We start from the raw sequence: 27,066 nt of genomic DNA, 5'->3' as shown, positions 1-27,066 counted from the left end.
TCAGATTAACAGCAGACCTCTCCACAGAGACCTGGAGGGCCAGAAAGGGCTGGCATAATATATTCAGGGTCCTAAATGAGAAAAACATGCTGCCAAGAATACTATATCCAGCAAGGCTGTCATTCAGAATAGAGGGACAGATAAAGAACTTCCAGGACAGACAGAAGCTGAAATAATATGTGACCACCAAACTGGTTCTGCAAGAAATATTAAGGGGAATCCTATAAGAGAAAGAGGGAGCCCAAAGAAACAATCTGGAGAAACAGGGACTGTAAAGGTAATACTATGACACTAAATTCATAACTTTTAATAGTTACTCTGAACGTGAATGGGCTAAATGATCCCATCAAAAGACTCAGGGTATCAGACTGGATAAAAAAGCAAGAGCCATCTATATGCCATCTACAAGAGACTCATTTTAGGCCAAAGGCCACCTCCAGACTGACAATGAGGGAGTGGAGAACCATTTACCATTCAAATGGTCCTCAAAGAAAACTGGGGTAGCAATCCTCATTGCAGATAAGTTAGATTATTTTAGATTATTTATTTATTCATTAGAAACAGAGACATAGGCAGAGGGAGAAGCAGACTCCCTGTGGGGAGCTGGATGCAAGACTCAAACCCAGGACCCTGGGATCATGACCCAAAGGCAGATGCTCAACCACTGACTCACCCAGGCATCCTCAGATAAATTAGATTTTAAACCAAAGTCTGTACTAAGAGATGAAGAGGGAAGACCTAACAATTATGAATATTTATGCCCCTAACGTGGGAGCAGCCAAGTATATTGATCAATTAATAACCAAAGTAAAGAGATACATAAATAATAATACAATAATAATAGGAGACTTCAAAATGGCACTTTCAGCAAAAGACAGATCTTCTAAGTAGAAAATCACCAAAGAAACAAGGGCCTTGAAAGACACACCAGACCAGATGTATTTCACAGATATATACAGAGTATGACATTCTAATGCAACTGAATACACATTCTTTTTAAGTGTACATGGAGCTTTCTCCAGAACAGAGCAACTACTGGGTCACAAATCAGGACTCCTGATTATCCCCTGCATATTTTCAAACCACAGTACTTTGAAGGTAGAACTCAATCACAGGAAGAAATTTGGAAAGAAGACAAATACTTGGAGGTTAAAGAGCATCCTATTAAAAAATGAATGGGACAACCAGGAAATTAGAGAAGAATATTAAAAATTCATGGAAACTAATGAAAATGAAAATACAGCTGTTCAAAATCTTTGGGATACAGCAAAGACAGTCATGAGAGGGAAATGCATCACAACACAAATCTCCCTTAAAAAAAATGAAAAAAATCTCAAACACATAAGTTAACCTTACACCTAAAGGAACTGGAGAAAGAATAGCAAATAAGGCCTAAACCAAGCAGAAGAAGAGAGATAATAAAGATTAGAGCAGAACTTAATGAAACAGAGATCAGAAGAACTGTAGAACAGATCAACAAAACCAGGAACTTGTTCATTGAAAGAATTAATAAGATAGAAAAACCCCTAGCCAGACTTAATGGAGAAAAGACTCAAATTAATAAATTCACAAATGAAAGAGGAGAGCTCACAACCAAAACCAGGAAAATACAAACTATTTAAAAAATGTATTATGAGCAGCTATATACCAAAAATTAGGCAATCTGGAAGAAATGGATGCATTTCTGGAAACCTGAAATTACCAAAACTGGAAAGGAAGAAATAGAAAACCTGAACAGGCCAATAACCAGCGAGGAAATTGAAGCAGTCATCCAAAGCCTCGCAAGGAACAAAAATCCAGGGCCAGATGGCTTCCCGGGGCAATTCTGCCAAATATTTAAAGAAGAAATAATATTTACTCTACTAAAGCTGTTTCAGAGGATAGAAATGAAGAGACTACTTCCAAACTCGTTTTATGAGGCCAGCATGACCTTAATCCCAAAACCAGACCCCATCAAAAAGGAAAATTGCAGACCAATATCCCTGATCAACATAAATGCAAAAATTCTCACCAAGATACTACCCAACAGGACCCAACAGTACATTAAGAGGATTATTCACCACAGCCAAGTGGGATTTAACCCCGGGATGCAAGGGTGGTTCAACATTTATTAAACAATCAACGTGATAAATGACATTAATAAAAGAAGAGACAAGAACCATATGATCCTCTCAGTAGGTGCAGAGAAAGCATTTGACAAAATACAGCATCCATTCCTGATCATAACTCTTCAAAAGTGTAGGGATAGAGGGAAATTTCCTCAGTATCATAAAAGCCATTTGTGAAAGGTCCATAGAGAATATCATTCTCAATGGGGAAAATTCGAGAACATTTTTCCTAAGGTCAGGAACACGACAGGGATGCCCCCTCTCACCACTGCTATTCGACATAGTACTAGAAGTCCTAGCCTCAGCAACCAGGCAACAAAAATAAATAAAAGGCATTCAAATTGGCAAAGAAGAAGTCAAACTCTCCCTCTTTGCAGATGACATGATATTGTATGTAGAAAATCTAAAAGACTCCACCCCAAGATTGCTAGAACTCATATAGCAATTCAGCAATGTGGGAGGATACAAAATCAATGCCCAGATATCAGTGGCATTTCTATACACTAACAATGAGACTGAAGAAAGAGAAATTAAGGAGTCAATCCCATTTACAATTGCACCCAAAAGCATAAGATACCTAGGAATAAACCTAATCAAAGAGGTAAAGGATCTATACCCTAAAAACTACAGAACACTTCTGAAAGAAATTGAGGAAGACACAAAGAGATGGAAAAATATTCCATGCTCATGGATTGGAAGAATTAATATTGTGAAAATGTCTATGCTCCCCAGGGAGCAATTTACACGTTCAATGCAATCCCTATCAAATTACGTGGACTTTCTTCACAGAGTTGGAACAAATAACCCTAAAATAAAAAGCTTCTGCACAGCAAAGGAAACAATCAACAAAACTAAAAGACAACCTACAGAATGGGAGCAGATATTTGCAAATGATCTATCAGCTAAAGGGCTAGTTTCCAAGATCTATAAAAAACTTATCAAACTCAACACCCAAGAAACAAACAATTCAGTCATGAAGTGGGTAGAAGACATGAACAGACAATTGGAGGAAGACAATCATATGGTTTCACTCATATGGAAAATATAAGAAATAGTGAAAGGGATTATACAGGAAAGGAGGGAAAATGAGTGGGAAAAATTAGAGAGGGAGACAAACCATGAGAGAATCTTAACTCTGAGAAACAAACAAAGTGTTGCTGAAGGGGAGGTGGGTGGGAGGATGGGATGACTGGGTGAGGGGCACTAAGGAGGGGATCTGATGGAAAAAAATATTGGGATATTATTTTATATTGAGATTTTAAAGTATTGAGTGCTTAATCTTAAGATAAATTGTTAGCAAAAAAAAAAAAAGATAAAATGTTAGCCTTGACATCAAAACTTAAGTCACAGCTCTATAATTTTTTAAAAGATTCTGTTTATTTATTCATGAGAGACACAGACAGAAAGAGGCAGAGACATAGGCAGCGGAAGAAGCAGGCCACATGCAGGAAGTCCGATGCAGAACTCGATCCCAGGACCCTGGGATCACTCCTGAGCTGAAGGCTCAACTGCTGAGCCACCCAGGCGTCCCAATCACAGTATCTATATTAAAAAATAATACTAAAGTGCCTGGGTGGCTCATTCTGTTAAGAGTCTGCCTTTGGCTCAGGGAGTGATCCCAGGGTCTTGAGCATCAGGCTCTATGCTCAGCAGAGTGTGTGTCTTTCTCTCTTAGCCCCTTATCCCCCCCCCCCTTTTTTTCTCTCCCTCCCTCCTCCTCCTCAAATAAAATAAAATAAAATCTTTATATAAGTTAAAAAAATAAAATTGTCACATCACTATATTGTGTACCTGAAAGTAATATGCACTGTTTGTTAATTTATTAAGTAAATAAATAGACAAGTAAAAATAAATACATTTAAAAGTGGGATGGACAGACTGGGAGAATTTAAGGACAAAATTTCTTTTTTTTTTTTTTTTTTAAGGACAAAATTTCTGAACAGATTTTCCTAACTTATTTATATATAGGTTTGAATAGCCCTATTCCAAGTAAGTCAAAGTTCAGCTTCCTCCATCCCTCGCATTACAGCCAAACTAAAACCTATAGAGGGAACTCGTTGGAACATGTCAGTTTTTCTGTTCTATCAAATGGGAATAATACCAATATCTCATAGAATGGTTTTAGGGATCAAACAAAATGTTAAATGCACAGCCAACTGTGCTATGGGCAAAGTCACCTTCTAGGAGAGATGCTAAGAAAAGCAAGCAGGAGCTATGCCTAGAGAGGTAGTTGGTGTGGTATCTAAGAAAGCAGACCTGGGAGTCAGAGCTGGGCTCAGTCCACCCGGGAGGAACCTGGAATGTCTGTTTCTGCCTGTACAGCTTCCATTAAAACCCTGGAAACTTTCCTAAAAGCAGGCACTCCCTTTTCCACTCTTGGTCCATGTATTTGGATATGAGGGGATGTTATAAGTTGTCCTGAGCCCCAGTCCTAGGACTTTCCCATTACATAAGCAAACAAATGCCCTTTCTGATTAAGCCAGTTGGTGATGGTGATCAGGGGTCTTCTCTAACACAGCATATTGTGAAAAGTCATGGTATACAGGGTGGGGCCCAATCATCTAAGACCTTGCATGTCAAGAGAACTGTGCTAAGCACAGAGACTGTGCCAAGCACAGAGAGCTCTATGAATTTGCTCCACCAGTTGTATTCAAATCCTTCTCAGGCTGACTAGTAGGCTGAGCTACAGGCCAACTGGTAGGCCGAGACACAGGCGGACTGGTAGGCCGAGCTAAGGCCAACTGGTAGGCCGAGACACAGGCAGACTGGTAGGCCGAGGTACAGGCAGACTGGGAGGCCGAGACACAGGCGGACTGGGAGGCCGAGACACAGGCCGACTGGGAGGCTGAGACACTGGTGGACTGGTAGTCCGAGACACAGGCAGACTGGGAGGCCGAGACACAGGGCCACATAAGCACTCACCTCACCTTGTTTCCGTCTTGCTCTCCATCTAAGGGAACCAATAAAAGTCCATGGAAAATGTGAACACAGCATGTTCTTGGAGGATTCACACTGGGTCTCCAGAGTTAAGGTGCCTGTGACAAAGGAATCCAAGTTGAGGCTCTAGTCTCACCAGGAGGAGAAAGATCACTCTTATTTTAGCAGTTGCAGAGATTCTGCCGACATGCCAAGTGGCTACTTAGGAAAATATGGGCAACCATAAGCAGTTCTGAGTGTGAAGTGCTCTGCCATGACTACGAGAAGGAGACTGTTTCCGAGCACATAATGACCCCATAAAACAGTGTCTTGTTTCCTCCTGGGAACCTGGTCCATTCCAGGAAGAAACCTATTCCATTTTCAACTCTTGTAATCAGATCTCCTGGGTCGCTGGTGCCAATCACAGCAGTTCTGGGTTTCAGGATGACAAGCACTGGCTGCCTTGGGTTTTTCTTCCCTACCTCTGCTACATTTCATTTCCAACCTCCTGCAAACCAAAGAGGTATTTTTATCAAGCCGTGTTTTATAACCATTTGGGCATTAGAAGGAAAAATCAGTACTGTCATCTTATTGCACTTTCATAAACTTCTGCCATTTCTTTCTGTCCAGAAGAGCTGCATCCTTCAAGCTGGGAATCTTAAAGGTCACATAATCATGTTTCAATGATTTATGTATTTGCCAGAAACACTCCCCTTTAGTCCAGTCTGAACGTATGGAAGGGAGAAAATTGAGAGTTTATTCAGACTCTGGAGGTTTCTCCTCAGTTACATTTCTTGTGCATTATTCCTCTTGTCAGGAAGGCAGGTTTGAAAGCTGCAGGTAATCAAGAAGCCGGCAAAAACCACAGATGCTCGCAAATACCCCTCACTCCAACTTTGCTTTAGAAGCACAGACACCAAGCAGACACTCCAAGTTTAGTTTCAATGCAGGAGAAAGAGGATCTTCAGCTATCTAGGAATATGGTCTCCTTCCTTGGAAAAATGATGAAAGCCACAAGTCTTGTTGTTGTTTTATTTTGCTTTTTAAGAGAGGAGAGTGAGGAGCAAAGGGAGGGGAAGAGGGAGAATCTTAAGCAGCTCCAGACCCAGAGCAGAGTCCAACATGTGGCTCAATCTCCGAACCCTGAGATCATGACCTGAGGTGAAATTAAGAGTCAGAAACGTAATCGGTTGAGCTACTCACATGCACCCAAGTGTATTTTTTTAATATCCTCATGATGTATTATTTTATAACTTGAAATTCATACCTTTTGATACTCTTTACCTCTCTACCTATTTCACACACTCCCCAGCTTCCTTCCACTCTGGTAATCACTATTCTGTTCTATGATTTTGTTTTTTGTTTGTTTGTTCATTTGTGTTACTCTTTAGATTACACATATAAGTGAAATCATATATTTGTATTTCTCTGTTTGACTTATTTTGCTTAACATAATTCCCTCAGGGTAAATCCATATTGTCACAAGCAACAGGATTTAATTCTTTTTTATGACTGAGTAGTTTTCTGCTATATATGTATACATACCACACGTTTTCTATCCATTCATCTATCAACAGATCCTTACATGGTTTCTATATCTCGACTATTTTAGATGACATTGGGCACATTCAGGGTGGTATGGCCGTAGACTCAACTATTTTAAGTAATGCTACAGTGAATACGGAGGTGCATATATCTTTTCAAATTACTGTTTTTGTTTGCTTCAGATAAATACCCAGAAGTGGAATTGCTGGGTCATATGATAGTTTTATTTTTAGTTGCTTGAGGAATCTACATACTGTTTTCCATAGCGGGACACATATTAACATTCCTACTAACAGTGCAGAAGGACCCCTTTTCTCCACATTCTTGTCAGCACTTATTTCTTAGTGTGTGTGTGTGTGTGTGTGTGTGTGTGTGTGTTTTATAAAAGTGATTTTGACAGGTGTGGGGTGTTACTTCTTTGTAGTTTTGATTTGCATTTCCATGATGACTAGTGATGTTGAACATCTTTTCATGTATCTGTTGGCCATATGTATATCTTCATTGGTTAAATGTTCATTCAGATTCTTTTCTTTGCCCATTTTTAATTGATTGTTTTGTTAGTATTGACTTTCATGAGTCCTTCATTTATTTAGGATGTTAGTGTCTTAACAGATATGATTTGTAAATATTATCCCCCATCAGTAGGCTGTCTTCATTTCATTGGTGTTTTTCTTCCATATGCAGAAGCTTTTTAGTTTCATGTAGTCCCACTTACTTTTGCTTTTGTTGCTTTTGGAGTCAAATACAAAAGTTCATCCCCAAGACTGATGTTAACATCAGTAGCTTACAATCTACATTTTCTCCTAGGAATTATATGGTTTCAGATTTTGCATCAAAGTTTTCATCTATTTTGAATTATTTTTTTGTATATGGTGTAAGATAGTGGTCTAGTTTCATTCTTTTGCATGTCACTGTCCAGTTTTCCCAACACCGTTTATTGAAGATACTGTTTTTCCTTCCTGTATATTCTTGCCTCCTTTATCATAAAATAATTGGCCATGTATATGTAAGTTTATTTCTGGGTTCTGCATTCTGTCCCATTGATCTATGTGACTGTTTTTAGGTGAAACTTCCAGACTCATTTTATAAAGACAGTATTACCTTGATTCCAAAACCACAAAGACCCCAGTTAAAAAGAAAATTACAGGCCAATATCACTGATGAACACAGATGCAAATATTCTGAATAAAACACCGGCAAACTCAATTCAACAGGATATTAAAGAATTATTTACCACATTAAAAGAATTATTTACCACAATCAGGTGGGATTTATTCCTTGGCTGCAGGAATAGTTCAGTATTCACAAATCAATGTAATACACCACATTAATGAAAGTAAGGATAAGAACCATAAGAGTTTTTATGAACCATAACATGGATAAGAACCATCAAAAGATGCAAGAAAAGTACTTGACAAAATATAGCATCCATTCTTGATTTAAAAAAAACCTCAACAAAGTAGGGATAGATGGAACATACTTCAACATCATAAGCCATATACGAAAGACTCATATTAATATCATCTTCAATGGGGAAAAACAAGAGCCTTTCCCCTTAGGGGAAAGGGAAAACAAGACAAGAATGTCTACTCTCACCATTACTATTTAACATAGTACTGAAAACCTTAGCCTCAGCAACCAGACTATGAAAAAAATAAAAGGTATCCAAAATCAGCAAGGAAGAAGTCAAACTTTCACTATTTGCAGATGATACGATACTCTATGTAGAAAACCCAAAAAATTACTGGAACTGATACAAAAATTCAGCAAAGTCACAGATACAAAATCAATGTGCAGAAATCTGCATTTCTATATGCCAATAATGAAGCAACAGAAAAAGAAATCAAGGAATTGATCCTATTTGCAATGGCACCAAAACAGTAAGAGACCTAAGGAATACACCTAACCAAAGAGGTAAGCGATCTTTACTCTGAAAACTATAAAATACTACTGAAATAAATGGAGGAAGACACGAAGAAATGGGAATACATTCCGTGCTCATGGATTGGAAGAACAAATATTGTTAAAATGTCAATACTACCCAAAGCAATCTACACATTTAATTCAATCCCTATCAAAATACCACGAGCATTTTTCACAGAGCTAGAACAAACAATCCTAAAATTTTTATGGAACTAGAAAAGACCCTAAATAGCCAAAGAAATCCTGAAAAAGCAAAGCAAAGCTGGAGGCATCATGATTTGGGACTTCAAGCTGTATTACAGAGCTGTGATCATCAAGATAGTATAGTACTGGCACAAAAACAGACACATGGATCAATGGAACAGAATAGAGAACCCAGAAATGAACCACAACTCTATGGTCAATTAATCTTTGACAAAGCAGGAAAAATTATCCGGTGGAAAAAAGACAGTCTCTTCAACAAATGATGGTGGGAAAACTGTACAGCCACATGCAGAAGAATGAAACTGGATCACTTGTTTTAAAGATTTTATTTATTTATTCATGAGATACACACACACACACACACACACACACACACACACATACACACACACACAGAGGCAGAGACACAGGCAGAGGGAGAAGCCAGCTCCATGCAGGGACTCTGACGTGGGACTCGATCCCAGGACCCCAGGATCACGCCCTGGGGTGAAGGCAGGTACTAAACCACTGAACCACCTGGGCTGCCTGAAACTGGATCACTTTCTTACACTATACACAAAAATAACTTCAAAATGGGTGAAAGATGTAAATGTGAGACAGGAATTGAGCAAAATCCTAGAGGAGAACACAGGCAGCAACCTCTTTGGCCTTGGCCATAGCAACTTCTTTCTAGACACATCCCCAGAAGCAAAGGAAATAAAACCAAAAGTGAACTAACTATAGGGACTTTATCTAGATAAAAGGCTTTACACAAAAGGAAACAATAAAAAAAAGCAATCTATGGAATGGGAGAAGATATTTGCAAACGACACATCTGATGAAGGGTTAGTATCAAATATCTGTAAAGAATTTATAAACTCAACATGCAAAAAACAGTGATCCAATTAAGATATAGACAGAAGACATGAATAGACACTTTTCCAAAGAAGACATCCAGATGGCCAACAGACACATGAAAAGATGCTCAGCATCACTCATCATGAAAGAAATACAAATTAAAACCATGATAAGATACTACCTCACACCAGTAAGAATGGCTGAAATTAAAAACACAGGAAGCAACAGGTATTGGTGAGGATGGAGAGAAAGGGGAATCCTTTCGCACTTTTGATAGGAATGCAAACTGGTAGCACCACTCTGGAGAACAGAATGGAGCTTCCTTAATAACTGCCTCTGATGCAGCAATTGCACTAGTAGGTATTTACCCAAAGGATACAAAAATATGGATTTGAAGGGGTACACGCACCTCAATGTTTATAACAGCATCATCAACAGTAGCCAACGTATGGAGAAAACCCAATGTCCATCAACTCATGAATGGATAAAGAAGACGTGAGTTATATATATATATCTCGGATTATCACTCAACCAACAAAAATGAAATTTTGCCATTTGCAATGATGTGAATGGAGCTAGAGTGTATTATTCTAAGTGAAACATGTCAGTCAGAGAAAGACAAATACCATATGGTCTCACTCATAGGTGGAATGGAAGAAAGAAAATAGATGAACATCTATTTCAAGGGGGAAAGAAAAAAAAAGAGAGAGGGAAACGAGCCATAAGAGACTCTTCACAATAGAGAACTCACAGAGTTGATGGAGGGACCTGGGTGGGGGATGAGCTAAATGGGAGATGGGTATTAAAGAGGGCACTTGTATGTAAGTAATGAGTCATTGAACCAATATTGCATTGTATGTTAACTGAAACTTAAAAAATAAAATTGAATGAAATCTTCTAGTTTATATTCTATGTTAAAATATTAATTAATTCTATGAAATTATAAGTATCCATTCCTGAAGTAATCAATGGACTTTGGCCTCCTTAGAAGAAGTGTCTATGGCAATGGAAGTCAATGGCAGTGAGAGCAGATGAAATGGTCTCTAACGACTATTCACTTCGCTCTCTCTCTAAGCACACATATTTTCCAGACAGCCCTGCTTTGTAGGGAGCTGGGTTAACTGCAATAATGATTGATGCTTTCTGAATGAAATCCACCTTTCTAAATGCTTTTATGAATTTCCTATTGAGTTCTCCCAACTACTGTCTCTTACTATCTCATTTTTTTTAGATGACAGTAATGAGGCTTTGGGGGTCCCCAAAGTCACTTAATCAGATTAAGTTTCAATCTGTACTGCATCATCTACTGTTCAATTCCAAAACCTAATGCTCTCAATTAGTATGCCACCAGGTGTTAAAGTTGGTATAAAGTCCCAACATTTCTGACCATGCCACACATCTGTGCCATAGGACTCCCACTGAAATAACTTGAATATAGGCAGCTGATCTAAATGTGAGTTACTGTCCCAAAGACCCCAGCACAATTCAGTTTTGACAGACTTTAAGGAATAGGACATAGAAGTCTGTTAATGTCTTTAGTTTTAGCAACTATGTAAAATAGTCAATGAATGTTGTCTTTCAAAAGTGTTATGCTGAAGACCTGTGCACTTGTTCCAATGGTGTGGCCTTTGTACATGACATTTTAGGACCTCTTCTCTTGACACAGCTTACATACCAGCTTTCATCCTCATAAAAATCAAAATATTATCCCACAGTCAATCCTTCTGTTAAATCAAACACAGCATTATGCAGTTTAGATAACCTTTGTGAGCATTTTGACTATTATCTAATATTAAACCCTCTCTCAAATGATAGATATTTATCTTCATGGATAAAAGGCCCCAAAACAGCCAGTAGGCAATGATATACTTCACAAACTCACTACAAAAATCTATTCGGAGCAAGAGTTGTATGCTAGTTACAATGCTTTGGGGGAAAACCCAACATGGTTTAAGGAATTTTATACTATCTTATGTAGCAAGCAGAATGGTGTAGAGAAGTTCCTAAATTGGGTAATTCAGATGTACAACAGATTATCAAAGACCCAGTTTCCTTCCACCTTAATATTCTGCTATTCTCATCCTATTGGCTTTGACTTCAGCTTGTTCCCTTCATGGCTCCAAGTGTCTGCTTCAGGCATCACATTGTCACCCTCCAATGTACAGAGTCTGGAAAGGGCATATTTCTTCCATATATCTCCGTTTAAGAGCCAAGAAACCTTTTCTAGATGTCTGCAGGCCACCATAACTCCTTCATGCCTCACTGTCTGTGTATATGCCCCATGCTTTCCTAAGCCTGACGCTAGCAAAAGGAATGGAATTAGCATGATTGCCTTAGACTAATAAAGTTCAGACTGTGAGATTGACAGAAGAATTCCTTCCTTAATGAAACCACCATGTGAGAAAAATAAGCACCTAGACAAAAGTGTAAATGAAGATGGGGAAATTATAAGGGTACTGACAGACCACCTATAGTTTCTGCCATAAGAGTCAATAAGAGATTATACAATATCCTATAATTTATAAAAACCTTTAAGGAAGACATCCATGGATATTTAAGTTCTAGGAAGTTTCTCTTGAAATCAGCCAAATTTATGGTTACAACACATAAAGTCCCAGCAATCATCAAAATGAAAGAAGTGATTTAGTCAGGATTACAAGGTGGTAAACAGTAGAAATTGACCGTGGCCAATTTAAACAGAATAAAAAGGTCTATTGGAAGGACATGGTGGAGCTCACAAAACTGAAAGCTGGAAATCCATATCAGAAAAGGACAAGCACCAAGACTGTCTACAGGCTCTGCGGAGAGTATTGGATTGTCTGTGCTTATACTCGGTGCCCAGTGGTTCACCAGGGAAGGGTGATAAGCCCATCAAGATCACCCTCAACAACTGAGAAGTGATTCCTCAATAGGAAAGCAAGAGATTGTTGCAAAAGAAGGGGCTTGGAGACCAGGAGTCCCTGGGATTCTTTTTTTTCTTTTTATTTTATTTATGATAGTCATACAGAGAGAGAGAGAGAGGCAGAGACATAGGCAGAGGGAGAAGCAGGCTCCATGCACCGGGAGCCTGACGTGGGATTCGATCCCGGGTCTCCAGGATCGCGCCCTGGGCCAAAGGCAGGCGCCAAACCGCTGCGCCACCCAGGGATCCCCAGGAGTCCCTGTATAACAAATATTCAATACAAACACCAAAGAGTCTTATATGGGAGGGCAGATCCTAAAGACACTTGACAACAGATCTAATCTTGGGACATGAGAAGATTAAGGTGTCAGGATCAACTAAGCCTTTTTTTTTTTTTTTCCCAGCTCCAGAGACTGACCATCAATTTTCCAGAAATCCTGCTTGGTAGATGCTGTTGAGCCTGGGGTCGCTCCTTTATCAGGCCAGTTCAACTGCACCACTGCTTCCAGCTGGGCTCTTCTTTGGAGAGCTGCTCTTGTCCGGTGGGGTTCACCTCACCCAGAAATGCCAGAGCAGTTGTGCCCTGTCCTTGGATGCATTCATGTCATTCAATGGAAAGCCAGAAGTGAAAAGACCTTTTAAACATTTACTCCCAATGAAGATAAAAATAGAATCTATAGTTTTAAGAATCGATGAGTTAAATTAAATATTTATAATCCTATAGAGATGTTTTCACATTCCAAATAACATAAAGGGCTAAAAGCTAACATTTGGACCCATTTGACCAGCACTGAATGGAGTAATCAAGTAACTGTCACTTTGGGATGCAGCCTAGAAGGCTATCACACATAACTGATCTGGTAGCTATAGCAACCTAGATACATCTCACCCCAACTTTAACCAAATGGTTATTTGAATACGATAAAAATAATTATGGGATTCACTTTAACATCAAGAAACAACAGGTTATTTTTGTTGACTTTGAAAATAGTCTGTAGAAGCTTAAGAAGGGTCGTAAGAAATTGATTTTTATGAGAATAACCTCCAAGGACAGACATTTTCAGAAGTAAAAGTAGGACAATGGCATTTCCTGGTGCCTGACCCATAGCATCTCAGAAGTGCGGAGCATTTAGTACATGCTGAGAGAGACGTATTTGTTAAACATCCCAGGAAACCAATAGAGTTCTCCAACTCCGCGTTCCCTCTCCTCAGTGTAAAAATTCAACTGTTTTGGCATCAAAAAAGAACATCCTGAGTTATCCACTTGGCACATTCACGATATTAATTTTTCAGAGGAAAAATAATTCCCAGTCCTCTTGTTACAATGATAAAGGAGTCTGTTGTTTCAGCTGGAATGGATCCCACAGAAGTTTGATGTTTCTGACTTAGCTAATGGCGCGAGAGGGCAGCAGTTCTTTCTGCTGGTAAAGTAAAGCAACGCTGCCACCATCACTCAGTCGGAGTTGGAGCCGGGCCCCAGAGATCCCCTAGGGCTGCTTGCCAGTGCCAGGAATAAATAATTTCCCCTCTTTATTTGCTGTGCCAAAGAAAGATAATGTAGCACATTCTGTTAACATTTGTCACTGAAGCACAGTCCCCTCAAGGGATAATATGTGGGAGTATCAAGGACCGAGTGTTTCCAATTAATCAGGGCCAGGATTACTCATGCAACAAGCAAAAGGAAATTTTTAATATTTTGGAAATGGAGTGAAAGCAGTAGCCAGGTCTAATTAAAGTGCACTTTCTGCTTTTAATTTACATGGCAGCTTCCATTTTATTAGCCACCTTAATTCCTTCATTTCTCTAAACCTCAGGAACCACCCTAGGAGTTTACACTTGTGTGGGGTGATTGCTTCCCAATGCACTCAGAGAGAGTCCAAAGGCAAGCCTGGTAAAGGAAGAGGAGTTCTGTGGCAAGTCTCCCTCCCTAGTAGACCCATTCTCTCTCTTTCTTGGATTTAAACGTGGCCCTGAATGGCTTCTCTATGCTTTATTTTGTGCCCTGCTGTCTTGTGCATCAAGCATGGTTGTTCATTGTCCAAAGCAGCACCTAGAACTCTGCTGTTGGTTTCAAAGTGCAAACCTGACAGCCTTAGGCTGGGGAACAGCTCTGCTTGGGATTACTCAGGGGCTCAGAGCAGGCTTTTACCTTGTATGCAGCATCCCTTTCCCTGGGGCCCTGGGGAATTGCAGCAAAGTCATGCCACAGCCAAGAAGCTCCTACCAAGAGGCAAACTAATATACAATATCGTAGTCCTGAGCAAACTAAGGATAGATAGGATTTGTTGTGGCTAATTAGTTTTATTACTAATTAGTTATAAAATAAAAGCCCAGGTCCATGGTTTTCAAGGAAATAATTATAATTACAAGTGAAGTGGCATCTCTGAAGGCAAAGTTGTTCATGCAAAAGTAACTACATACCCCACAGCCTGGCTACCGCAGTTCAGGATCTGCCAGGGATCAGCCTTTGGCAATTGGAAGCCCTGTTACCTCCTGGGGTGCCAAACACACGTAGTGGACGATGCACAAATCCATTAGCCCTTGTCTCTCTCTCTCTGAGTTCACAAAAGATATCTCAGAAGGTGAAATCCTTAATACAGAACTGGACCGGGTCCTTGATTGAGCCCCCAGAGTCAAAACACAGCAGGCATCTACAGACGTGTGCAAATGGAAGACCCTGGCCTTGAGAAGGGTATAGAAATTTCAGCCAGTGACCAAGGCCAGGGGCAGGGTCATTTCCCGTGTGACCTATGAAGTTTCCTGAGTTTTCAGGATTGTAAGGGGTGAAAAAAAAGACATACAAGAAAAAAGAAATAAGCTTTTATTTATTTATTTTTTTTGGCTGAGTAAATTTAGACATTTAAAAAATACCCTGACTATAAATATGTGGACTGCAGGAAGCTGAATAACTTAAAATGAATTTTTACTCTTCAGCTGATGCAAGGACTATGAAGAGAGGGAACAAGGGAAAGGATGCCTATAGATATCAATTTGTGACGATACATGGATATCTGTATCTGTATGTGTGCACCTATATAGCTATATGGATATTGATAGATACCCATTTCCGTGTCAGTATAACTGTGTGGATCCTCTCAGTTAAAATTATTGATGCCGCCTCCAGGCACATCTTTAATGATGCCTGCGTTCAAGAACACAGAGGCGCTGTCAAATCTTCCAACGTGAGTACATCACTACGCTGGGTTATAATTTATTTATTTTTATTTTTTGGGGGGGGTTGTAATTTAAAATGAGTCATGGTCATTTATTTTTCTCTCAGAATCTTAGGAGTAGCTCCTTTGCTTTTTATTCGGACCTGGCCCAAAGCTAGTTTTTCTCCTGGTTTTAAGCAGTAACATCAGACCCTTGGACCACTGCTTTACCCCCACAAAGACTCACTAGTTGAAGACTAGCTTCAACAGCCCAGAAGACACCTTGACCCACTCTGGTTGGTTAGAGGTGGCACTGGCTCAGTAGAGAAGGGCACCCAGGGGCCTGCTGGTCTCATGGTTGGCATAAGGAGTTGCATTGACCACACACTGCCCCCAATTAGAGAAAACCCCACATCATTCATTGGAATACAGAAAAGGCAGAAATAAGGACATTGACATTCAGTATCCCCACATATGGGAAAAGGCACAGACTTTGCCCCATCTTCCCTGGACAGAAAGCAACTTCCTTATTGCCCCTTTTGTAATTAGAGGTGATTGCTTATGCTGCACGTGCTCATCATCTAAGGCCTCAGGCCTGATTCTCTCCCAAAGCAAAGTTCGTGAGACTTCCTTGTGCCCCAAACCCACTGGCCCCTTGGCACCAAATCCTCAGTGGCCGCTATCTCTTAACATCATAGAAATCATTGTCTCATTGCCCTATTTGCTCCACCCTGAGATGGGGCAAGGGATCATGACTTCCTCAGGATGCGCCTTCAGGGAGCACAGCCCTTGAGGCAGAGCTCTAAGAATCACCCAAATCCTGCCCGTGCCAGGGACCAACAGAGACAAAGCAGATAAGATTTGCTCTTGGCACGTATCTCTGAAACGTCCCACTAGAGAACACTTTTTAGAGGGGAAAATGAAAAAAAAAAAAAAAAACTTGAAGGTTGGCGTTTAAAATCTGAATATGATAAAGAATGTTGGAAAAACTCATTATCTTTTATTCATAACACTCATCCCATTACCTCAGAGCAGCCAGTATTACCCTCCTTAACATTTCAGTGTCTGGACACAGATCTCCGTGGGGATTTTCGAGTGCCGACGTCAAAGTTTCCAGATGATGTCCACTGGGGTGGCCAGGAGCTAATTTGTTCCCCATGTTTTCATAGATAGACATCTATCTATTAATAATTTGTTCCCCACACCTGCTCACACAGGCTACATTGCAGCATCTGCCACCCATAAGCCTGCCATGGTCCACTCTATTTCCAATCAAATCTCAGATCTTGTCTTTGTCAAGTGTCACCATCCTCCTCCATGTACCACTCCCACCTGCTAGACCTTAGCGAGGTACCACCTGGGAGCTGAATGTCCCAGATGACCCCTACCACTCTTGCTCTACCCTTTCCCTCTTCTTCAAAGTAGGTTTCATCTCTCAGATGGAGATGCACGGCGGCCCACACCAGCCCTGGAGTTCCCTCCCAGGTCACCTTACACGCTCTGACCTCATCTAGAAGCTCTATGGTGTCTATCCTCCAACCACATACACCCCCATGGTTTTGGCCCATATTCCAGAACATGCAAAAAAGGATCATGTAATAACAGAGGAAGTGTGAAATATGGGGGAAGTACGCAGAACCATGCTTATGAGGGCAGAGAAGTACTTCAGGCAATTACATACACTCAAACACACAGACACAACCACATAAAGCCACACACACACTTACACACAGAAACGAACACATACCCAGCTTTCATGGACTCCTTGAGAAGTTTTATTTTTATGACAAGATGACATTCCTCCTCTGAGTCCCTGTATAAGAGATATTTGTCCCTTCTGGCACTTGTTTTTAGCCAAGTACGTAAGAAAATATTATGCTTTCCCAATGCAACTTGTATTATTTTAGTCATATGCCTTCTGAGCCACCTCTTGTCCAGTCATTCTCAATCTAGCAGCTCTTACATATATATATTTAATTTAGATTTAAAAAGATAATAAAATTATGCCTTCTCACTGATGTCAATGACCACTTAGGCTGCATAAGGAATGACCCCTAAGGTCTGCCTCCAGCTGCAGGAAAGAGAATAGGCCTCACATCCTCTTGGTTCCTCTATACACACTACTTTGCTCTACAATGCTGCTCTTGGGATCAACAAATTGCTCTGTTCTCTCAGTCAAAGTGATGGGGGAAGAGAGGACTAGCTGAGGACAAAGCACACTGACAAGTCCCTGAAACAGGCAGAGGGATATTCCTCTAAGGACTCAACTGCCTCGATGTTAATACTGTGCTAAGGGCAAAAGGCAATCCTAGCCCGACCCCCAGGATCCTGTGAGTCTGCTTTAACACCCAAAAATTCCTTTAGAAATTTCCTTTATTTCTAAACCCCCAAGATACGTGTTGGTGATCATCCCCCAAGCACATGGCCCACCCCCAGACATCTGAAGGGTCTCATGGCTCAGGTTTTATTAAACAGTAATAAGTGACCCTTTCCCAACAATAGCCAGCCCCCTCAAGGTCCTGGAGACCTGCCTCCAAAATTGCTTGGAGAGGACACTATCTCAAACCCCTCCCAACTCCCAGCTATATAATCAGCCACCCCTCACAGGCCTGGGGCAGCCGCTCTTCCTGCCCATGGGTCCTGTCCCCATGCTTTAATTAAACCGCCATTTTGCACCAAAGATGTCTCAAGAATTTTTTCTTGGTCGTCGGCTCCAGACCTCACCCCACCAAACCTCACTTATATTCCAAAACTTCATCAGTAATGATGCATCTGTGCATCCAGGCAAAGCCCAGAGTACAATGGCCTATCCAGCCATGGCCTATTGAAGACATGGCCACAAGTTAGAGTAGCGTAGCCATTGGGTCACATTAGAGGACAGTCATACAATTTTGGGCCTCCTTAAATGTATCATCCAATCCAATCAGTTCAAGAGAACTTTTTGAATGTAGAGAAAGCAGACTTTTCATTTTCTACCTGTGTACTTTTAAATCCATTCATCTCAATCCTAGTCCGTCCTGACCATATCTAAAACTCCTCTCCAAAGACTTCCTTTCACAGACCTTCTACAACTTTCTTTTGCATGCAGATTTTGTTCCAAGCCATTTCTTATCAAACATCCAGACTAATTTAGGACAAAATTACCTTCTTTTACCTTTAACAAAAATACATTCCCATTCTTAGATCTTTCTTAAATATCTCCAACTGTTCTACATACAGAGTTGTTTCTCTTATTCTTCATCAGTCTTAATTACATTTAGCAGAATTTTCCAGTCTTAGAAACCTTAGTCTCCAGTGAAAACTAAGTAGTAACCAATTGTGAGCTATTATACCAAAACTCTTTAGATGGCAAATTTATGGTTTTATTAAGCACAAAACATATTTACCAACAGACTCAAATATCCTTAGTTTCTCTGCAATGAGGCACAAACCTATGTCCTAGCACTTTATCCTACTGAAGTGAATCTCAATTACCATCCAACCAAAACTTTAAAGTTGTAGGTTACCAAAAACTTTGAAAGCTGTCTTAACAATTGCTTATGAAAACTTTGAGACAGACAATTAACCATCATTTCATCTTTTTTTCCTAACAAATTGCAGCAGAGATAACATGAGCTTATTTGACCTTTAGCAAACCTTGATAAAATAGAAGTTTCATATTTAACGCTGATAACTTTAAAGACAGGTCTACCTTAAACCAACAAACTTGTTAAATACTGAATATGAGTCACCTGGGCCCACTCTTAAAAGTCACTTTGTCCCCCATTGCCAATTTTTACCTGAGACACTGGTGGGGAAATCTGGAGTGAGCGGTGTTAATTCCAGGGGTGCTCTTCTTTGCTCCTTGACAGAGAGGGTGGGAGCCAATGTGCCAGAGGCACCAAGGATGGTATAGAAGCCAGTTTCGTAGGCTGCACCCAAGGTGGTGCTGAAACAGGAGGGGGAGGGGGTCAGAAGAGGTGAAGTAAAGCCAGAGGCAGAGAAAGGGTTCCTGGTTCTAGAGCTCATCCACTTGGACAGATGAGTAAATGCCATGTTCTTCCACAAACAAGTGAAATGAAGCAGTCCATGTCAGGCTGGAGAGGATAGGGAATTTCCCCAAAACAAAGAGTGTTTCAACAGCAGCTTGGGAATATTCCTTGATGTCTCTGACCTGAGGCGGACTAACCACAGTTGGCTCCAATTATAGCCATTAGCCTGGGAAATGAGTGAGGGAGAAGCCCCCACATCTATTAGGAGGAAGAATGAGAGAGTAAGAGTCAGAGTCCTCTTCATCTGGGATGGCCTGTGTTTCCAACACCCTGGGTTACTTGGAGGAGGCCTATTTAGATAATTATTATCCAACGTCAGGAAGGAGTTTACTAGCCAACACATTTGGGCCATTTCCCTTATTTCCTGCAGAGGCGATCTAATGGGTAGACCCTACCGAGGCCATGCATTGTTAGAAGAGCTCAGTCCTTTCCTAAATTTTGTAATCCTAACTGTCTCTAGTGGGTAAAAAGGCACTCCCAGGGAGAGTCCTTGGGGACTGAAGAGAGGAGGTCCTATGTTCCGAGAGAAGAGTAAAGAAGGTCCATTACTAGAGAAAATCCCCCCTAACTCTCGGGGGACATTCCATGCTCAGGATATGTCAGAGATTCCTGGTATCAAAGAGACCTGAGGCGTCCCCTGAACAAAATTGCAATGATCACTGCAGCCATTAAAGTCCCCTGTAGGAGGGAGACCTGCCCTTGCCCCGCTTCCCCATCACATCCTAGGCTATGGATGGGTTCTGGCATATGGACCAAAATACTGTGCCTTGAAGGTCGTGCTATGAAGGTCATTATTTTGCCTTGCCTTGAAGGCAAAACCTGCCATTTTTAACCCATGGGAACACCAGGAAAGTTTTACAAGGGAATTGCCTAATTTTTTAGTTTATGTATTTATTAGAGGACAAAAACAGAAAACAGTAAAGATAGAAATCCATCATGGCTAAGCGACATTCCAACACATGTAGTCTTTACAGCCAACTTCCCTAAGAAATGGTCTTCGGTTGGGTTTAACTCAATCAGGTACTGGTTTTGGCTGGCTCCCAGTGGAGGTCACACAGCCAGAAGTGGCTAGACCAGAGATGTGGAGGAGATCACATTAGATCAATGAGGAGGAAACCTCACATGGGAATCTTAAGATTGGCTGTCATCCTGGTGACTTAGGTGGCTGTCCCATGCCCATGACAGACAACTTTGTATAAGGACAGGAATACAGAGAAGGCATCAAGTTTCAGGGTCATTACAATTCCAGCCAGGTATGAACTTCTAGCCAAAAAGCAGGCTTTTTCCTCCCAGTAGAGTAGGACAGGCTAAAGGATTACAGCCTGAGCAATCAGCATGAAACTGTTCCAATAAGACCGCACTCCTCGAAGGGCCTCTGGAATGAGAGTAAAGGAAGAGAAGAGGAAAGTACTTACCAACTTTGCACCGAAGCATAGAGTCCAGACGTAAAGACTCAAAGCTTCACGTTGGGCACCAGATGATGAGGTTTTGGAATATAAGTGAGGTTTGGTGGGGTGCGATCTGGAGCCAATGATTAAGAAAGAATCCTTGAGACATCTTTGGTGCAAAATGGTGGTTTAATTAAAGTGCGGGAATAGGATGCATGGGCTGGAACAGCGGCTGCCCCAGGCCTGTGAGGGGTGGCTGATTATATACCTGGGAGTTGGGAGGGGTTTGAGATAGTGTCCTCTCCAAGCAATTTTGGAGGCAAGGTTTCCAGGACCTTGAGGGGGCTGGCTATTGTTGGGAAAGGGTCACTTATTACTGTTTAATAAAACCTGAGCCATGAGACCCTTCAGATGTCTGGGGGTGGGCCATGTGCTTGGGGGATGATCGCCAACACGTATCTTGGGGGTTTAGAGATAAAGGAAATTTTTAAAGGAATTTTTGTATGTTAAAGTAGACTCACGGGATCCTCGGGGTTGGGCTAGGATTGCCTTTTGCCCTTAGCACAGTATTAACATCGAGGCAGTTGAGTCCTTAGAGGAATATCCCTCTGCCTGTTTCAGGGACTTGTCAGTGTGCTTTGTCCTTAGCTAGTCCTCTGTTCCTCCATCAAAAGGAGCCAGGCCCAGAGTCAGCAGTGGGGGTGGGGGATGCATACAATTAAGGCAGAGAAAGCCAAGCAGGGGAAATCAATCCTTAACGTATTTCTTCTATCAGTCTATTCATTCAGTCAACAACTATTTACTGGCATTAACTATGTTCAGGATTGATCTGACCCCTGAGGATAAAGGAGTAAGATAGACAGACAAGGTGCCTGGTCTTGGGGATTCATATTCAAATAGAGGTAGGGACAGAGAACAAGGGGAATAGAATAAATAAGAAGTGGACACAGCATTTTCAGATGACTTCATCTAGAGTTCTAAGAAGTTCTAGGAAGATAATGAAAAAGCAATGTGGGGAAGTAATGGGGAAGGAGAAGCTGTTTTAGATTGGGTAATCAGGAAGGCCTCTCTGCAGTGAGAAGTTACCCAGGTATGTGAGGCAAGAGCATGGATGATAGCCTTGAGTAAGGAATATAATACCCCCAAAATGGCTTTGCCCAAACCCATTCGGTCCAGCTGCCACTTTGTTCAGGGGGTCCCTCCAGGGTACTGTGCTTCCCTTCCTCTGATGAAGCACTGGACCCCTCTGCAGCCCATGGCACCCTGTTGCCACCCTCACTCTCTCTAGATTACTGCAGTGATTACATCTTCTCCAGCTCTGTTTCTTCCTCATCACCAAGCATGGATACCAGGTGTTCAACAGAAATTTACTGAGTGAATGAACCAATGACAACACTGGACTAGAGTGGCATTTCTGTCCTTTAATTGGTAATTATGGCAACTATAACTTTGGAGCACCCTCTATTTGAGGCTTAATTTAGGGTTATATTTCTCCCTTATAAATTGATTATAAAATAAAAGTTAATTTTGTTTTGGAGATTTTTCTGCACCTTTAGGAGATAATAAGATGTAGGTGGCTGCATCTTGTAGCCAAAATCAGTGTTCTATCACTCCCACTGGCCTACACTGACAGGATCTCTGGTACTATGTGGACTTGTCCCCAACATGGCCAGATAGGGCTCATAGCAACATCAAAAGGAAAAGAATAAGTGAACATCAGTGAAAATGATACAGCATAGACCTCTGACAGTTATAGACCTCACTCCTCCATAAAAGCAATGAAAAAATCCTCAAACATTGTCAGAATGAACTTTTTCAGAGCTCTAAAAACTAGCTCAATGCTTGTAGCAACCCAGGGAGCATTTATAAGAGAAAAACAGCTGAATCTCAGTAAGAACAGGGAGCTTTATAGCGTTTTAACTTACCTTAGTCCCACCTCCTTTCCAGCCATGCAATCCCATATATTGCTGCATTGTATTATATTATTTAAAATATCTAGTTTTCTTTTTTTAATTGAAAGGATTTTAATTTTTTTATTTTTTAAAAGATTATTTATTTATTCATGAGAGATACAGAGAAAGAGAGAGGCAGAGACACAAGCAGAGGGAGAAGCAGGCTCCATGCTGGGAACCGGATGTGGGACTCCATCCTGGAACTCCAGGATCAGGCCCTGGGCTGAAGGCAGGCGCTAAACCACTGAGCCACCCAGGGATCCCTAAAATATCTAGTTTTCAACAACAAAATACTTAACATGCAAAGAAATGAGAAAGTATGGCCCATAAATTAAAACAACAACAACAACAAAAAAAAACAATAGAAATTGTCCCCAGGGAAATGCAAATACTGGACTCACTAGACAAATATTTTAAATCAATAATAATTTTAATTTAAATAATAATAATTTAAAATAATTTTAAATGTATTCAAAAACCTAAAGGAAATCAGGTCAATAAATTAAAATATATATAAGAATTATATCAAATAGAAAATATCAATACAGACACATTATGAAAAGGAACCAAGTAGAAATGATAGAGTTGAGAAACACAATAACTGAAAGGGAAATCCACTAGAGCGGCTCAACAGCAGATTTGAGCATGCAGAGGAAGAATTAAGCAAATGTGAAGACAGAGCAATTGAAATTATCCAGCCTGAGATCCAGAGAGGAAAAAGAACGAAGAAAAATAAACAGAACCTCAGAGACGTGGGGGACACTATCAAGTGCATGGGGTTTTATTTGGTTCTGGAATTAGATAACATCTCTATGTATATACTAAAATGTACATTTTTAAATGGTGAATTTTTTAGATTATGTGAATTATATCACAGTAAAAAATAATTTTTAAAATAAAGGAACAAATAGTTCGATTTTACAATACCTGCAAATGCCAAACACATCATAGCAGGTGTGTCCTTTCCTCCCTTGCCACCTGCAAGTCTTCTGGCTTGTAAGCTTGTGCAGTGAAGTCTTAGTTTATTGTTATTGGTTGCATTTTTGCTTTCTATTCTCTCTTTTTATAAATTAGGTGCAAGTATACAATAGGGAAATGTATCCAGAATAATGGCAGTTATACTTTTATTAACATAGTATTGGCAATTACATGGTGCCTTCACCTTTATTTATACTCCTCCCATGAGAAAGAGGAATTTTCTTTTGTTCAAGGCAAGAATCAAAAGCTCAGAGAGGTGTTTGACAGGCCCAGGCTCACACAACTGGTAAATGGTTTAGCAGGGACTTATTTGCCCAGGCCCACAGACTTCACAGCCTAGAGGGGTCTTGTAAGGCTCTGTTTGGACAAGGTGGAGTAGAGAGTAAGCTGCTGTTCAAAGCACAGCAGATTGTGCCAGGAAAGCTGGTTCTAGAGCTCTAAGGATCCAGGTCCTTCCATGGCACAATGTTAAATAGGATATGAAGATGACTTGATAATTATCTAACCCGGGGAGTGGAAGGAATCTTCCCCAAGCCCCATAGCAGTCAGTTCTCAGGGTTTATTATTGAGGGAAAGGTCGGTATCTTACTAATTTTGTGGCTATCATGCCTGCTCTTCCAGAAAAGAGCTTCCCAGCCTTTCCCACTCCCCAGAAACCAATGTGAGTGCCCTACTCTGCTGTAGGGTAAGGTGAGGCACTTGGCAGCTTCACTGAAACAGGATGTTTGGGAATTCCAGAATCACAAAGGGTCTGGGGCCCCTGCCATGGCAACCCTCTTCTAGGTTTGGAATGAAAGTAATCCTTCCTGAGGCGTCTGGATGGCGCAGCTGGTTGTTGATTACGTGCCTGCCTTCCGCTCAGATCATGATCTCTGCGTAATGGGATCCACCCCTGCAACAAGCTCTCTGTTCAGCGGGGCTTCTGCTTCTCCCTCTTCCTCTGTGCTTGCTCTCTCTTGCATGCATGCATGCATAAGTTAATAAACAAATAAAATCATTCCTATTGAAAAAGAATTGGAAAAGAATTTCCCCACTAGCATAACTGGGGAAGACATGTTAGTCCCAGTTTCAGAAAGACAAAATTTCACTCCTACTTTCCAACCCAAGTAGGGCCAGAAACCTAGCAAAATTACATGATGCAACATCGCCATCAGGCGACCAAATGAGGAAAATAGCCAAAGCCTGAAGAAATTGTTTCTAAGAGTAAAATTCTGGGTGGAAGTGCTTGGATGAGAATCATTCCTATCACCCTGATTCTCCTCTTTGTCCATGTGGAGATATCTAAACTCCACATTTTTAACTTTTCTTAGATCACTCAGTTTCTTTCAAGAAACTATGCACAATCTCATCTCAGGGCGTTTGCACTTGGTTTGACCTCTGCTTGGAAGGCATTTTCCTCAGAACTTTTAATAATGCATCATTGTTATCATTCAGATATTGGGTAAAAGTCAGTACCCTCCAAATAGTCTCCTCCATTCATTCCACTTAAAGTGCCACCCCACCCACAGGTCACTTTCTCATAAGACACAAGTTTAATTTTTATTCATAACCTTTTTAACACTGAAGTTATTTATTTATTTATTTATTTATTTATTTATTTATTATCTGCATACCTTCATACCCCACACCTTCCCTACACCTTCATACCCCAGAATGAAATTTCATGAGATTAGGGTTTTATCTGTCTTTATCAACCCACCTTCTGGAACACTGCCTGGATGAAAGGAGTCTCCAATGCAACACATGCAGCTTGGATGGATGGATGGACATATAAAGGGATGGACGGGAAGATGGACAGATGGGTGGGGGGATGGATGAGTAAACAAGTGGTTTCGATGAGAAGACGAGTGGAAGGATGGATGGGAGGATGGAAGGAAGGATAAACTCATAAGGGGAAAGGCCAGCATTTTACACTGAAAGATCAGGTAGTACCACCTCCATTAGCAATTCCATGACCAACATTTGGGTTTTACTTTTTAAGATTCTTTGGCGTTGAATGCAAGGACAGTCTGTATTACTTACATTCAGAGAAAACCTGAAATCAGTTAATTTGGCTTTTTAAAAATTTTTTTAAAAAACCCTCAAGTTTTCTACAAGATGCAGAATTACCCCAGGTATTGTACACAGGCCATACTTTCCTTTAAGCTGCCTCTATGCTCATAATGTTGCTATTGACACGAGTCTTTAAATGAGTCTTTCCTGCATAAATTGAGAGCATTTGAGCTAAAATGTGGATGATCTCCTGCAACTAAAAACTAATGCACATTTGCCTACTGAATGTGACAATTTTTCTAGACTCAAAGGCTTCCCTCCTGAAAGTTTGCTGATGTTTTATGTCTGTGGATTTAGCTTGCAGATGTGGGTTCCTCAATGTACTCTGTCAACAAGGAGTATCCACTTAAATAAAATCAAAGCCTACAGCAAAGTTGCCAGAGGTAGTGTTTTGCAGGGACCTTTTCTCCAGGAGAACTGAAATTAAGCTACTGTTGATGTTGAATTATGCTCTCATTCACATATTAATAGGTTTGGCAGGTCACAGTGGAGGTGACATTGCTCAGGAACTGTGCAGCGTTTCCTCAAATTGTCACACGACTTAAATGATGAACAGGTAGTCTATAGCAACTATGCGGAAAACTTCAAGCTTCTGGTTACATGCTCTGGATAAGTAGGTGGGAAAATTTGCCCTCTGATGCAAATAAAGATGATAGAGCTTTTAGGGTGAATTACATGGTAAATCTGGGTGAAACTTCCCCCCAAGCTAAGAGAAAATGCACTTAGATTTGCTGCCAAGCAGAATTTTCAGGAAAGATTTGGGGAAAGCCACGGAAATTTGCAAAGATGCTATTTAGCCCCAGGAGTGGAGAAATACCCTCCTATCTAGGGACAGGCATCCTAGCTTCACTGTAAGTGTTTGTGAATTTCTTGTTAGCTTATACCCAAAACCATAATATCTGCCAATCCTCCCCCTATCTTCCCAAGTAAATATGAACTGTGAACACACCCCACCTTCCCATGTGTCTTTTCCTTCACTCAACAAACATTTGCGAAGCACCTACTAAGTGTCCGCCTGTCACTGTGGAGAGACAGTCACGGGGGAGAGAGGTGATGCTGAAGTAATACCCAACCCACA

General features: G+C 40.8%; 1 long non-coding RNA gene across 2 annotated transcripts in view; it reads right to left on the bottom strand.

Moving 5' to 3' along the window:
* Positions 1 to 4,092: 4,092 nt before the first annotated feature.
* Positions 4,093 to 27,066, bottom strand: part of LOC119869839 — a 60,490-nt gene continuing 37,516 nt past the window's right edge. Inside the window, exon 4 of one of the 2 annotated variants that reach the window (XR_005354838.1) lies at positions 4,093 to 5,143. This is a non-coding gene — a long non-coding RNA (uncharacterized LOC119869839). Of the gene's footprint in view, positions 5,144 to 20,513; positions 20,994 to 27,066 lie in introns of those variants that run through there. The other variant, XR_005354839.1, reaches the window with a different exon arrangement.

This window comes from Canis lupus, chromosome 1, assembly GCF_011100685.1.
Source record: "Canis lupus familiaris isolate Mischka breed German Shepherd chromosome 1, alternate assembly UU_Cfam_GSD_1.0, whole genome shotgun sequence".
In the NCBI taxonomy this organism is placed as follows: domain Eukaryota; kingdom Metazoa; phylum Chordata; class Mammalia; order Carnivora; family Canidae; genus Canis; species Canis lupus.
This window is presented reverse-complemented; position numbering and strand designations above follow the sequence as displayed.